Source organism: Biomphalaria glabrata, chromosome 2 (assembly GCF_947242115.1).
Source record: "Biomphalaria glabrata chromosome 2, xgBioGlab47.1, whole genome shotgun sequence".
Lineage (NCBI taxonomy): Eukaryota > Metazoa > Mollusca > Gastropoda > Planorbidae > Biomphalaria > Biomphalaria glabrata.
In genome coordinates, this window is record NC_074712.1 from 5,767,401 (window position 1) to 5,780,199 (window position 12,799).

The 12,799-nt window shown below is 35.1% G+C and overlaps 1 protein-coding gene across 2 annotated transcripts in view; it reads right to left on the reverse strand.

Moving 5' to 3' along the window:
* LOC106057815 (RYamide receptor-like) overlaps positions 1 to 12,799 on the reverse strand; it is a 121,461-nt gene that overhangs the window by 56,145 nt on the left and 52,517 nt on the right. The gene's annotated exons all lie outside the window — the stretch shown is intronic.

A 12,799-nucleotide genomic window follows, 5' to 3' on the forward strand; every position in this document is an offset into this window, starting at 1 on the left:
ATTATGACGAGGGTGTTTTTAAGTGAAAAAGCTTAAGAATGATATTTAATAGTGCTAAAAGTGCTCGAAAAATATTATAGAAATGTTGAATCTCCTTCTTGTAAACACTTCTGTATTCTGTATACCAGAAATACCAGCTATAGATGGCTATCCGCCATACATGTCAATCTCCAGAGTGTTTATGCTTGCTACTAACGGAATAACAGCCAATATATTGCATATAGCGTACACTTGTTCTTTATAATAGAATGTCCTTATTCTGTTCAGAAGCATTCATGTTTGTCAGCAATTAGTTATATAAAGATATTGATTGTATATTCAGTATGTTTTTCTATACACCTTGGTACAGGGAGAAGGAAATTCATAAATCAAAAACTTGTTTTGAGTTAAATAAATTTCAGGAGTAGTATCTCACATCCTTATTTTTTTTTTTTTTTTTATCGTAGTACCAGATGTCTTAAGAGCATATAATAAAAAAAAAAATGGGCAAGATGGCCCATAAAAGAGACAAAGAAAAGAGGCCTAAGGCCCAAGGATTCCTATGATGATAAAGCTAAAACTGAATAGCGCAAATTCTGAGGTTTCCTTTTAAAAAAAACAAAAAAAAAACAGGTCAACACTTGTATGTACTTCTTCAGAGTGTGACCCTTGAATCAACAGTTTCAACCTATGCGCGTGTTGACAACATCTTTACAAACAAGTTCTATGTTCAGAGATGATGATATCTTTTCCAGAATTGTCTTTGAAGTTGTTTGTTTTTTTTTCAGAGCATTTTATTTATAATAGTAAATAAAGAAAAAAGTTTTCAACATTTTCTTTTCTTGATTTACGAACTTGTATTACAAATATGAGATTTTATTTATTTTGAAAATATATTTCTCTCGCTACAATGTAAAGTTTAAACTAACTATTAGTGCAACATATGGGGTAGGGAGAGACGTGGCAGCTGAGTGATAAAGCGCTTGGCTTATGGACCGAGGGGTATCGGGTTCTGATCTTGATGGTGAGTGGGATTTTGAATTGCAGGATATTTAGGTAAGTAAAGGCTGTTGGTCGTTGTGCTGGCCACATGACGCCCTCGTTAATCATCGGCCATTGAAACAGATGACCTTTACATCATGCGCAATATAGATTGAAAAGATCTGAAAGATGTACTTTTTTTGTCTATATATTGATATTAAACTTTTTGATGGAAAATCAAGGCCGCGCCTCTGGTTTCATCTTAGGTCGTTCAGAGTTGAAAAGTAAACAGACTAGCCTTTGTGTCTATATGGCTCTCCCCCCCCCCGGGTTATGGAGTGTGTGTGTGTAGGTGAGTGTGTGTGTGTATGTGAGTGTGTGTGAGTGCGTGTATATATATATATATATATATATATATGTGAGTGTGTGTGTGTGTTTCTATGATGCCGTTGGAAGAGGTTAGCGATTGGTTGTGAATGATGCAACATAGGTGGCAGTGTCGTCATTTGCTCTTGTATAGGGGAGACGTCTCCATAACGTGAGACTGAAACGTTGTGTTTTATTGTTGTGAGTTACATTTTGTTATAAGATATTATTACTTAAGTCTGCTACATTTATTCCAATTTATCAAAAGTTGATTTCGACTATATTATAAATAAAATTATATTTACTATTGTTCACAAGGAAGTTATTCAAGTTATTTGAAGTCTTATAAGTTAACATATATTACGCCTACAGCGGTTTAGTTGTCTACAAGCAGTTTCGTAAATCAACAAACAGTTACAACCCCCAGCCTCCATAATATTCATGTCATTAATTCATTATTGTTCACATGCATGACTTTAGCTAATGGATGCCATAAAATAAATGTAAAATATAGCTTGTCTTAGTTATTGTGTTAATTAATAAGTCTATACATATAGCTAATTGTAACTTACGTGTTGTGAAGTGCACAGCGATGGCTGTGATTTATTGGACATTTTTTTGGAGCCCTGAGTTGGCAGTGTCGTGTGGTGCAGGGTTGCTGAGAGTCTGGATAGTTCAAGTCGTTACAATATATAAATATAAATCCAGATGGGACCATCGCTTAATCGGACCAACCACTTATTCGAATCCTAGAGTACCGAAACCGTCTTGTAACAGACGAACTGATTGTGTAATCACACCAACCTGACCAGCACGTTAATAGGGCCAAAGTGATCGCATCCCTATGTGGTTCAGTTGACCGGAATCGTGGATAGATCCACATGGAGAGCGAGCGTAAAGGAAGGGTCCCGGTTTGCATATTGCCATACACAACTGTAGTAGAAAGAAGGGTGAAAGTGCAATGGCGTCTGGGAATTTAAGATAACCTTTGACCGCAGCTGTGTATCAAGGATCGGCCTCTTTAGTCACACAGGAAGTTGCAAAGGGAAAAGACCCCTCTCGAGAAGAAAAATGCCACAGAGAAATATATTGCCCATTTGGGCAATTGTTTGAGACAAACATCTATAAAAAAGCTAACAAGATCCTCGAAATAAAGAATCACCCTTTGTGTCAGGATTTTGTGATTTTACCATCACAAAAGAGATACAAGACACCGATGGCAAAGACAAACAGACACAAACACTCTTTTGTTCCCCTGGCAATCAAATCATTAAATAAGAACAATCTGATATAAACTTTGTCACATGTAAATTAGGAGTGAGTCTGGTGTGAATGTACACTTTGGTTTCTTATAGTTATAATGTTTTTTGTTTGGTGTAATGCACAAAATTGTAAGACAGATTTCCATAAGGACAATAAAGATTATATATATATATACGAAACTGCTCTTACTAACAGGTGAAGGGGTGAAGGCGAATACCTGGGGCCACAAAACCGGGAGCTTCGGGCAGATGGAGCTCGTCAGCCTAGTAAGGCAGTTCATCTAGGAGAGGGGTACTCTGACTTCAAACCCCCGCTGCCTTGCGGTACTGAGGCTTCAGGAGACAACCTCGAGGATAAATCAGGAGTGAAGCCCCTTAGGCGTTGGGAGTATCAGCTCTGAAATTCCCTCCGGCAGCTTCTCCAACTGAGTTGGTGCCAAATGTAATGTTCCTTTGGATCACATCAGCAAGGTCGAGAGAGGGATCATGACGCATGGGCCACCCATGACCCCTTTATCCAAGGCCCAGGAATGCGCCCCGGAGAGGAAACTCTGGTGCTGCTGCAAAGCGGCTAAAACAACACGGGATGCATCCATTGCCTTTCGAAACAAAAGGAGCCATATATATATATATATATATATATATATATATATATATATATATATATATATATATATATATATATATATATATATAAACACACTAACTATTTTGTATGTGTACTCATTTGTTTGTTTCCTTGCTTATAAGTGCTACGTTTTTCTCTTCTGAGCGTCTCTGAAGAACTGCATTGACCAGCGTCCTTGCTCCATTAGTCGGCTATGTTCTTAATTTGACCAACTTTGACAAGTTATCTTTTTTTTTCTCTCTCTATGAACGCAAGTGGGGGATGATTGATTGACCACTGGGCATTAGCGCATCGTTCATCTTGCTGGTGGAACACAAAAAACAAAATTTGATCTTCGGGGACATCCGGGCAGCTCAGAGCTGGGCTAAATAGTCAACACTTATCTTCTTGGTCAGACGTCATGATAGTTTTGGAGCGTAAACAAACTAATACCAACAATAACAACGTAACGATGTTTCCTAGTAATGAGAGACTAAATAGTAGACAGGTCATCGATTGTTTGTAGCACCTATATACAAAGTACATCCGTACTTATAAAATTGTTTAATATCTTTAAAGCAGAAGAATACTAATATAATTTCTTAAAGGTACTTTTTAATTACAATACTCTAATTGCATATTAGAATACTGCACTTTATTTTGTTTAATGTGATATTAGTTCATAAGTAATAATTTTTTCTTTTGTAAACTAGTTTGGAAACAGTGTTCAGGGAATAAGGACTAGGCATATCTATATTTGAGGCGTGAATGATAAAGCGTTTGGATTCCGAACCAAGAGGTTCCGAGTTCGAATCTTGGCAAAGCTGGGATTTTGATTATCAAGATTTTTAGCACGCTCCTGAGTGCACTCAAGTCTAATAGATACCTAACATTAGTTGGAGAAAGCGGTTGGTCGTGTGCTGACAACACTGCACCATCAAAAACCGTCGGCCAAAGAAACAGGTGACCTTTAGATCTCAAGTTTGGAAAGGGGTATTGTATTATATTTAAATCTAGATTTTTTTACGAAGCTTATATCAAATGACTCTGTCTGGTAAAATGTTTGTACTATTTCGTCCACATTCAATTTCGGATCAAACGGAAACTTTGCACAATTATTTCTATTACCTGACAATACAAGAATCCAATTTAAAAAAAAATAACCATTTAGTACATAATCTATCGGTAATAAATTATTTTGTTTCGTATCTCGAACAAGGGGAAGAAATGGTAATTGACTGAAGTGGTGGTATAAGCTGAATTAGTCCCCTTTATAGGTAGTCGTCTGAGTTTTAATGAACACAACATAAACAAGATTACAAAGAGAGTTTGTGTTACACAAACTCAGAGGCGGCCCCCGTCGAAGTCGCATCCCTGTCGGATCTGCATATTCGCAAATAATATTCAAGAGGTGATTTAATTTTGATGTAAAATGTTTTACACGTTTCGGATGTTCCTTCAGAGTTGAAGATAATTACTTCCTAGTCCAAACCTCCCTCAGGACGACGGGGGATGGGAGCGGGCAGGGTTTGAACCCTGGGCCATCCATAATTCTGAACGACAGTCCAGCGCGCAAACCGCACGACCAGGCAGCCATCCGATGGTCAAAAGTAATAATGTTTCAAAGATTCATTTGCCGTAAATTTAAATTTAATAAAAAAATAGTAGATTAGTTTTAGTATATTAAAACATTACAATATTGATCAAAACGTTTGGAAATGAAAATCTACACATTTTTTTTACACTTTAAGTTTAGAAATTGAAATTCTACATCTTAATCTAGTCTATTTTAGTCTAAACTAGATCTAGACTCTAAAATAATTTTAATTAGAATATAAATCCAGATCTAGATATACTGTAATAAAAATCTAGATCTAGTTTAAAAAATCTAGATTAGATCTAAATCAAGATATCATTCCTTTTTTAAACGCGAGTCACATAACGAGGCTTAATAAACATTACTATACCGAGTTCTTTTTTCATTTCATTTGAAGAATTAATTCCATATAACGTCAGAGGGAAAAAAAAACACTACGTCACACGGCCTAGCTAGACTAAAAATCGCCTTCATCTATAAGAGCCATTTATCGAGTGTTCATAGACTTTGGTGCACCGAGTGCGTTCTTTAAGCATTTCATTTAAAGAATTCATTCCATATGACGTCAAAGGAAAAAAAACACTACGTCACACGGCCTAGCTAGAATAAAAATCGCCTTCATCATTACGAGCCTTTTATCGAGTGTTCATAGACATTGGTGCACCGAGTGCGTTCTTTTAGCATTTCATTTAAAGAATTCATTCCATATGACGTCAAAGGAAAAAAAAACACTACGTCACAAGGCCTAGCTAGACTAAAAATCACCTTTATCAACACGAGCCATTTCTCGAGTGTTCATAGACATTGGTGCACCGAGTGCGTTCTTTTAGCATTTCATTTAAAGAATTCATTCCATATGACGTCAAAGGAAAAAAAAACACTACGTCACAAGGCCTAGCTAGAATAAAAATCACCTTTATCAACACGAGCCATTTCTCGAGTGTTCATAGACATTGGTGCACCGAGTGCGTTCTTTAAGCATTTCATTTAAAGAATTCATTCCATATGACGTCAAAGGAAAAAAAAACACTACGTCACAAGGCCTAGCTAGACTAAAAATCACCTTTATCAACACGAGCCATTTCTCGAGTGTTCATAGACATTGGTGCACCGAGTGCGTTCTTTTAGCATTTCATTTAAAGAATTCATTCCATATGACGTCAAAGGAAAAAAAAACACTACGTCACAAGGCCTAGCTAGACTAAAAATCACCTTTATCAACACGAGCCATTTCTCGAGTGTTCATAGACATTGGTGCACCGAGTGCGTTCTTTTAGCATTTCATTTAAAGAATTCATTCCATATGACGTCAAAGGAAAAAAAAACACTACGTCACAAGGCCTAGCTAGACTAAAAATCACCTTTATCAACACGAGCCATTTCTCGAGTGTTCATAGACATTGGTGCACCGAGTGCGTTCTTTTAGCATTTCATTTAAAGAATTCATTCCATATGACGTCAAAGGAAAAAAAAACACTACGTCACAAGGCCTAGCTAGACTAAAAATCACCTTTATCAACACGAGCCATTTCTCGAGTGTTCATAGACATTGGTGCACCGAGTGCGTTCTTTTAGCATTTCATTTAAAGAATTCATTCCATATGACGTCAAAGGAAAAAAAAACACTACGTCACAAGGCCTAGCTAGACTAAAAATCACCTTTATCAACACGAGCCATTTCTCGAGTGTTCATAGACATTGGTGCACCGAGTGCGTTCTTTTAGCATTTCATTTAAAGAATTCATTCCATATGACGTCAAAGGAAAAAAAACACTACGTCACAAGGCCTAGCTAGACTAAAAATCACCTTTATCAACACGAGCCATTTCTCGAGTGTTCATAGACATTGGTGCACCGAGTGCGTTCTTTTAGCATTTCATTTAAAGAATTCATTCCATGTGACGTCAAAGGAAAAAAAAACACTACGTCACACGGCTTAGTTAGACTAAAATATGTTTTCATTAATACAAGCAATTTTTTCGAGGGTTAATAGACATTGGTGCACCGAGTGCGTTCTTTTAACATTACATTTAAAGAGTCCATTCATATGACGTCAAAGAAAAAAAATTCCATTACCTCACAATAGGCTAGTACCGGTACCATAAAAAAAAATGTCTTTATTTACATGAGATATTTAACGAGGGTTCATAGACATTGGTTCACTGAGTTCTAATAGATATTATTTAAAAAGGATCAAAGCCACATTGTTTTTGCGTTTTGTCTGTCAGTCGGTCTGTCCGTTATCTTGATATAAAAAAAAACAACTAAAAGTTATTAAAAATTGATTAACCTTTATTTTACGTTTCAAAACATCGCAATAATTTTTAGGTATGAACACAATTGAAAAGTTTATATAATAGATTGTTCCGGATGTTTGTATAAATAGTAAAAGAAAAAGAGAATTTCAGATAAATGTAATACCGTTAATTAAATTTTTTGGATGGTCTCGTATAAAAATTAGATGTACTACAGCCACGTGGAGAGATTTTCATACCTTACTTTGGTGTTTGGATTCTGTTTTCCTTAAAAATCGGAACATAATATTAACGATAATTAGATTTTTTAATGTTTTAGGTAGAAAGTTAAATGTACTGTAAGAGAGTAGTGAGTTAAAATATTTTTCATAAAAATCCGTAAAAACATTATTTCGTAAATGAGAAGATTATTTGTTTATTAATTAGAAGAGGGAGTTCAAACAATTATTTGGCGTTAGTAGATTTTTTAAAAAATTCGGAACTTTCTGGCGACGATTTGTAAGAAACAAAATCCGGAACATTCTTTATCGATTACAAAACTTCTATGTTATGTTTCAGCAAGAAAATTAAATGTCTAAAAAGTAATGTTCAGTAATCAATTCTAGTAAATTACTTTTTTTAAAAGCCTTATGCGATTTCAAACAATCATTAGGCATAATTCATGTTTTATAAAACAATATCCGGAACATTTTTACAATTAATGAAATATAAGTCAGTATAGAGATTATGATTTAGCATTAATATGCTATTTACATAAAAAACGGAACAACATATTATTGATAATGTGTTTTTGCAACGTTTAAGCATGGAAATTGAATGTAATATAAGTTAGAAGAGCAAACAAACATTTGTTGGCGTTGATTAGTTTTGCACAAAAAAATCCGGAACAATCAATTTTAGATACTTAAAACTATTGAGATGTTATGGGAGGAACATTAAAGGGTAAATCAGATTTTCAATAGCTTTTAGAGTTCTAGTTTTTTAAATCTAATTGTGACGGACAGACCGACCAACAGACAAAACGCACAAAAATAAGCTTCTTTTATTCGGATGGGGGCACTAAACAAAAAATAAATAAAATCTGATTTTTAAAAAAAGTTTAAGGAATTGGTTTAGCACCTGATCATGTTGCGACGTTACGCTACTGCACGAAAATCGCTGCATAAAAAGTCCATTTAAAAAAATGTGCGTGATATTTACATACAAAGTACATTATTAGCCTTTATAAACAAACAAAAATGTTTTCTTTTAATTTTAGCAGCTAGTTGACCAGAAAAAACGTCTTTAACTATTATTTGTATTTGTTGTAAACATTTCCTGTACATTTTAAAAATATATTTGACTTAGTGATACTGAAAATACACAAAAATTGTCCATCTTTGTTAGCATATTGTAACATTGCCTCCCTTACATTTACGTAATTGTTTTAGAATTGGTGTATTTTTATGAAAAAATCGCTTGCATAATTAATTTTATAAATTAAACGGTTTGCTTTTAGAAAACCAAAAGTAGCCGTTGCACCTAAACTTTTCAAGCCGGATTTAATGATGAAATAATATTTTTCATATCTCTTCTAGTTTTCGAGATCTGAGTGTGACAGACGGACAGACGGACAGACGGACAGACGGACATTTTGCACAAACCTAATAGCGGCTTTTTCCCCTTACGGGGGCCGCTAAAAATAGGACGAGACTATAGAAACAATACTATCTTCTATGTTCATAATCTCTCCATTACTAGAGTGGTTACCGTGTTGGCTGGAGAAGCATTAGAAGGCTTGAGCCATGAGTTTGAATTCAGGTTGTACCCCCTTTTTTTTTTGTTTTTATAAATGCTTTTTTATTGTTTGTCTATATCTATTACACATTTAATTACATGACTGATCCAAATTAATTGATACAAGTACGCTTAATCTAAGCTTTTTTTTTCTCTTGTTCATCATGTAGTGTAGAGGTCTTAGTTAATGCTGCTGTAATTCACATGTTGTAGTCTTAGTGGTCTACTTATAAACTGTATGTCTTAAAAATCTACACTCTTCATGAAAGAAGACGTATTTTGTCTATGCTTCAGTTCTGTGTCTTTGAAGTTGAATCAGTTCGTTAGTGTTTTTTTTGGTGCGCTAGTTAATTTCTATGTGTGTTATCCTAGACTGCAGCGTCTTGTCTTATTCTTGGACAATTACGAATGCACTTTATGAAATAATTGCAGGCGGATGGTTTGAGGTGACCCTCGAAAGCCAGAAACTGGCCACATTTAATTGCTTTTTTCAAGTATGTTATTATTGATGTAACTTTTTTTTTTTACCCTTTTCAAAGTCTTATTATTATTTAAGGTGTTGTTTTTTTTATTTTCATACGGAAACTCTCTCTCTCTCTCTTTCTCTCCCTCTCCCTCTCTCTGTCTCTGTCTGTCTCTCTCTCTCTCTCTGTCTCTGTCTCTCTCTCTCTGACATCGTCATTGACTTTCTCGTCACACGCTTATGGATATTAAACGTCATTATTTTGAACTACATGTAATTATTTTCAATTAAATCGCTTTCAAAACAACTGGACAAGGTCATTTTTTTTTATCCGGACATTTCCAGGTAAACAAACATATTAGAGCATGGAATGGGTGCGTACGGACGAAATCCTCTTTTCTGAAGTAACGTCTGTATTTTATAAGAAGACGTGAACGACTTTTTGAGAAATGATTTTATTTCTATTCTAAAATTTGTTCATTTAGCTATTTCAATTTCATTTATTTGTCGATTTAGACACAGGCGGTTTTTAATAAAAAAAATTTTATTGTTTTTTTTTTGTTTTCATTCTAAGGGTGACTAAGTTTACTAGGGCCTCAAATCCTCTAAGGCCGGCCCTGTTGGTACAATAATTTACATATCACATTTCCTCTTTTTTCGATTCTGTGTCTTTCTCTCTTTCTCTCTATCCTACAAGATAAATAAGGACGGTCAGACAACTGGACAAACTTAAAGGTCTGCGTTCAAAACTTACTTTTACGTAAGCTATCAGACCGCGTCGGAAATTTTTAATCTCACCAAAACATTTCTCAAACTTGTTTTTTTTTACCCGCGGGTCCCTTTAAGTAGTCTTGCCCACAGACCTCTAAGTGAAAAAAAAAAAGCATCTTAAATGCTTAGTATGTAAGTTAAAATTGAAGTGTTAATTGAGATTATAACTTTTGTTGAAACTAAAATGTGAACCAATTGGGTTAAGTTGAGAGTGTATTTAAGTCCGGCTCAATGTTTGTAAAGTAGCAACTGCAAATTTAAAGCAGGCACAAACGTCTGTTCATGACGGCAATGAATCCATGTTCTACTAATTAAGAACACAGGAAGAAGCCAACAACTTCTGTACAATAACCCATGATGCAGACTATAAATTTGTTTTTTTTTTAACCAGAATTTGTGTTTCGTAAATTGATTTCTTAATGCGGTATTTCAAAAGCCTTCTCCTGTATTTTCAAGGATTCGTATGTGGTTGGATCTGAGCTTGTTCACGTGCTAAACTGTTCAATACCCAGTCGGCAATATCAAAGTGACAAATGTTTTTAAATATTTTGATTTAGTTTGTCTTAGAAAAGTTTAGAATTTACATATTAAGCAGCAGTGAGGGGCGAGTGAATTATTATTAAAATAATCCCATTGGATGTACTTGCTTTGAGTGAGTTATTTTTATGACATATATTTTTCATCTTTTTGCGGACCACCTATTTTCATCTCATATGGGCCCGCAGACAACAGTTTGAGAAAGACTGCTATATAGGCTAATTCATAAAGTAGTGCGCACACTTGATGGCGGTGTGAAGCGTCTAGGCGGAGTAATACAACTAACGACGTTTCAAAGATTTACAAAGATTTACAAATAAAAAGTAGGCTTTGACCTTTTATGTTATCACATCTGCGGATATGGTTTTATGTGTTACAATTTTGTATACAGCACTATGATTATGTATTAGAATGAATGCTCTTAATCTTTGTACAACTTCTGCATATTTACATATTTACAATTTGTCGTGAATAATATTTTCAAAAGCATGCCGCGGTACAGATTTAAGTAATGGAAAATTCTTGTGAAGTCGCTTACGTTGGAGGCACGAGAAATGTTTGGACAAAGTGGAAGATAACTCTGTCAGACGTGAAGCAGCAGAAGATATCATGCAGGTCAGCTTGTGAAGACTTAAACCTCTACCCACCAAGGAGATGTCAGAAATGTGTTTACATCTAGTGCTTCACGTGCATGGAACAAAACACAGTTGCAGACTTGATATGCCATTGGTAAGACGAAAAGGAGGTAAGATGAGAATGAGAGAGAGGGAGAGAGGAAGAGAGAGAAAGTGAGAGGAGAGAGAAGGAAGGGAGAGAGATAAGAGAGAATGTGAGAGGGGAAATAGAGAGAGAATGAGGGAGAAAATGAGAGGAAAGAGAGAGAGAGAAAGACAGAATGAGAGAGAGAGAGAGAGAGAGTGAATGAGAGAGAAAAAGAGAAAGAAAGAAAGAGTGAAAGAAAGAGACTGAGGGAGAGAAAGTGAAAGAAAGAGAGACGGAGAAAAAGAATGAGAGAGAGAAAGACAGAGAGAGAGAAAAAAAGACAGAAAGGAAAGAAAGACTGAGAATGAGAGACAAAGAGAAGGAGAGAAACAGATACAGTATTAAGTTTACGTTGTTTGAGTGTAACTAAAGCCAGTCTCTACAGTTAAGGTAGAGTGGTAACATATTGTAATAAATCTATGGCAAGAATCCCAAGGGCGCAAGTAAATGAACAATAACACAAGTCTAATATCTGATTCAACACTCTGACAAATCCAGCCTCGTCATGCACTGTATGGGCAATGCAGTCTCTGTATCAACAACCTGTCTCTCTCCCTCTCTCAACACGAGAACCATTTCACAACAAAGTTAGAACAATAGTTTATGATATATTTGAATAGAAGTTATGGATGCCCGTTTGTCATTGTCTATTAAAACAATCACTTCTGACACCATTATAGTAAATAGAAAATATATGCTAACACTTATCTGTTTTTTTTTGTGTTTTTTTTTACTTTTTCAAAATTATTTCTATTTACAAAAAAAAAAAAAAGAATAAAATAGTCAGTTTCCATCTGAAGCGGTCGATATAATAATCAAATGCTGAATTATAGTCGAATTCCTTTAGAACGCCGAATATAAACTTCCAATAAATCTGAAACTGTCTATTTGGTTATCCGCAAATTGATTTGATGTAAACCTGACTCAATGTTTCTCCTTGATAATGTAACTCATTGTCACACAAACCATAATTTATTTATAATGCTAAACAGATTTATCACAAAATAGGTCACAAGTACATAGGCAGCCCATAGCAATCTATACCACTCAAAACATACACAACCTAATATAAAATAAATTCTAAAAAAAAACAACAAAGCTCATTTAAGGAAAAGAACTCAGTAGCCTACTTACAACTGTATCTCTTAATAATGTAGAATTTAATTCCCTTATTCGATATCAAACAAAATAATTAATAACCAGAATTAATTAAAGCGCTTAGCTTCGGAACAGAGGTCCCGGGTTCGAATCCTGGTGAAGACTGGGATTTTTAATTTCGGGATCTTCGGCGCCTCTGAGTCCACACAACTCTAATCGGTACCTGACATTAGTTGGGGAAACTCTATGACTGCTCCAAGAGTCTAAGAAGGATACAGGTGTTAGAAGTCAACATCTGGAACCTCCCACGGTGGCTTTGTTATCCAAACAACACCTTTAAAAAAA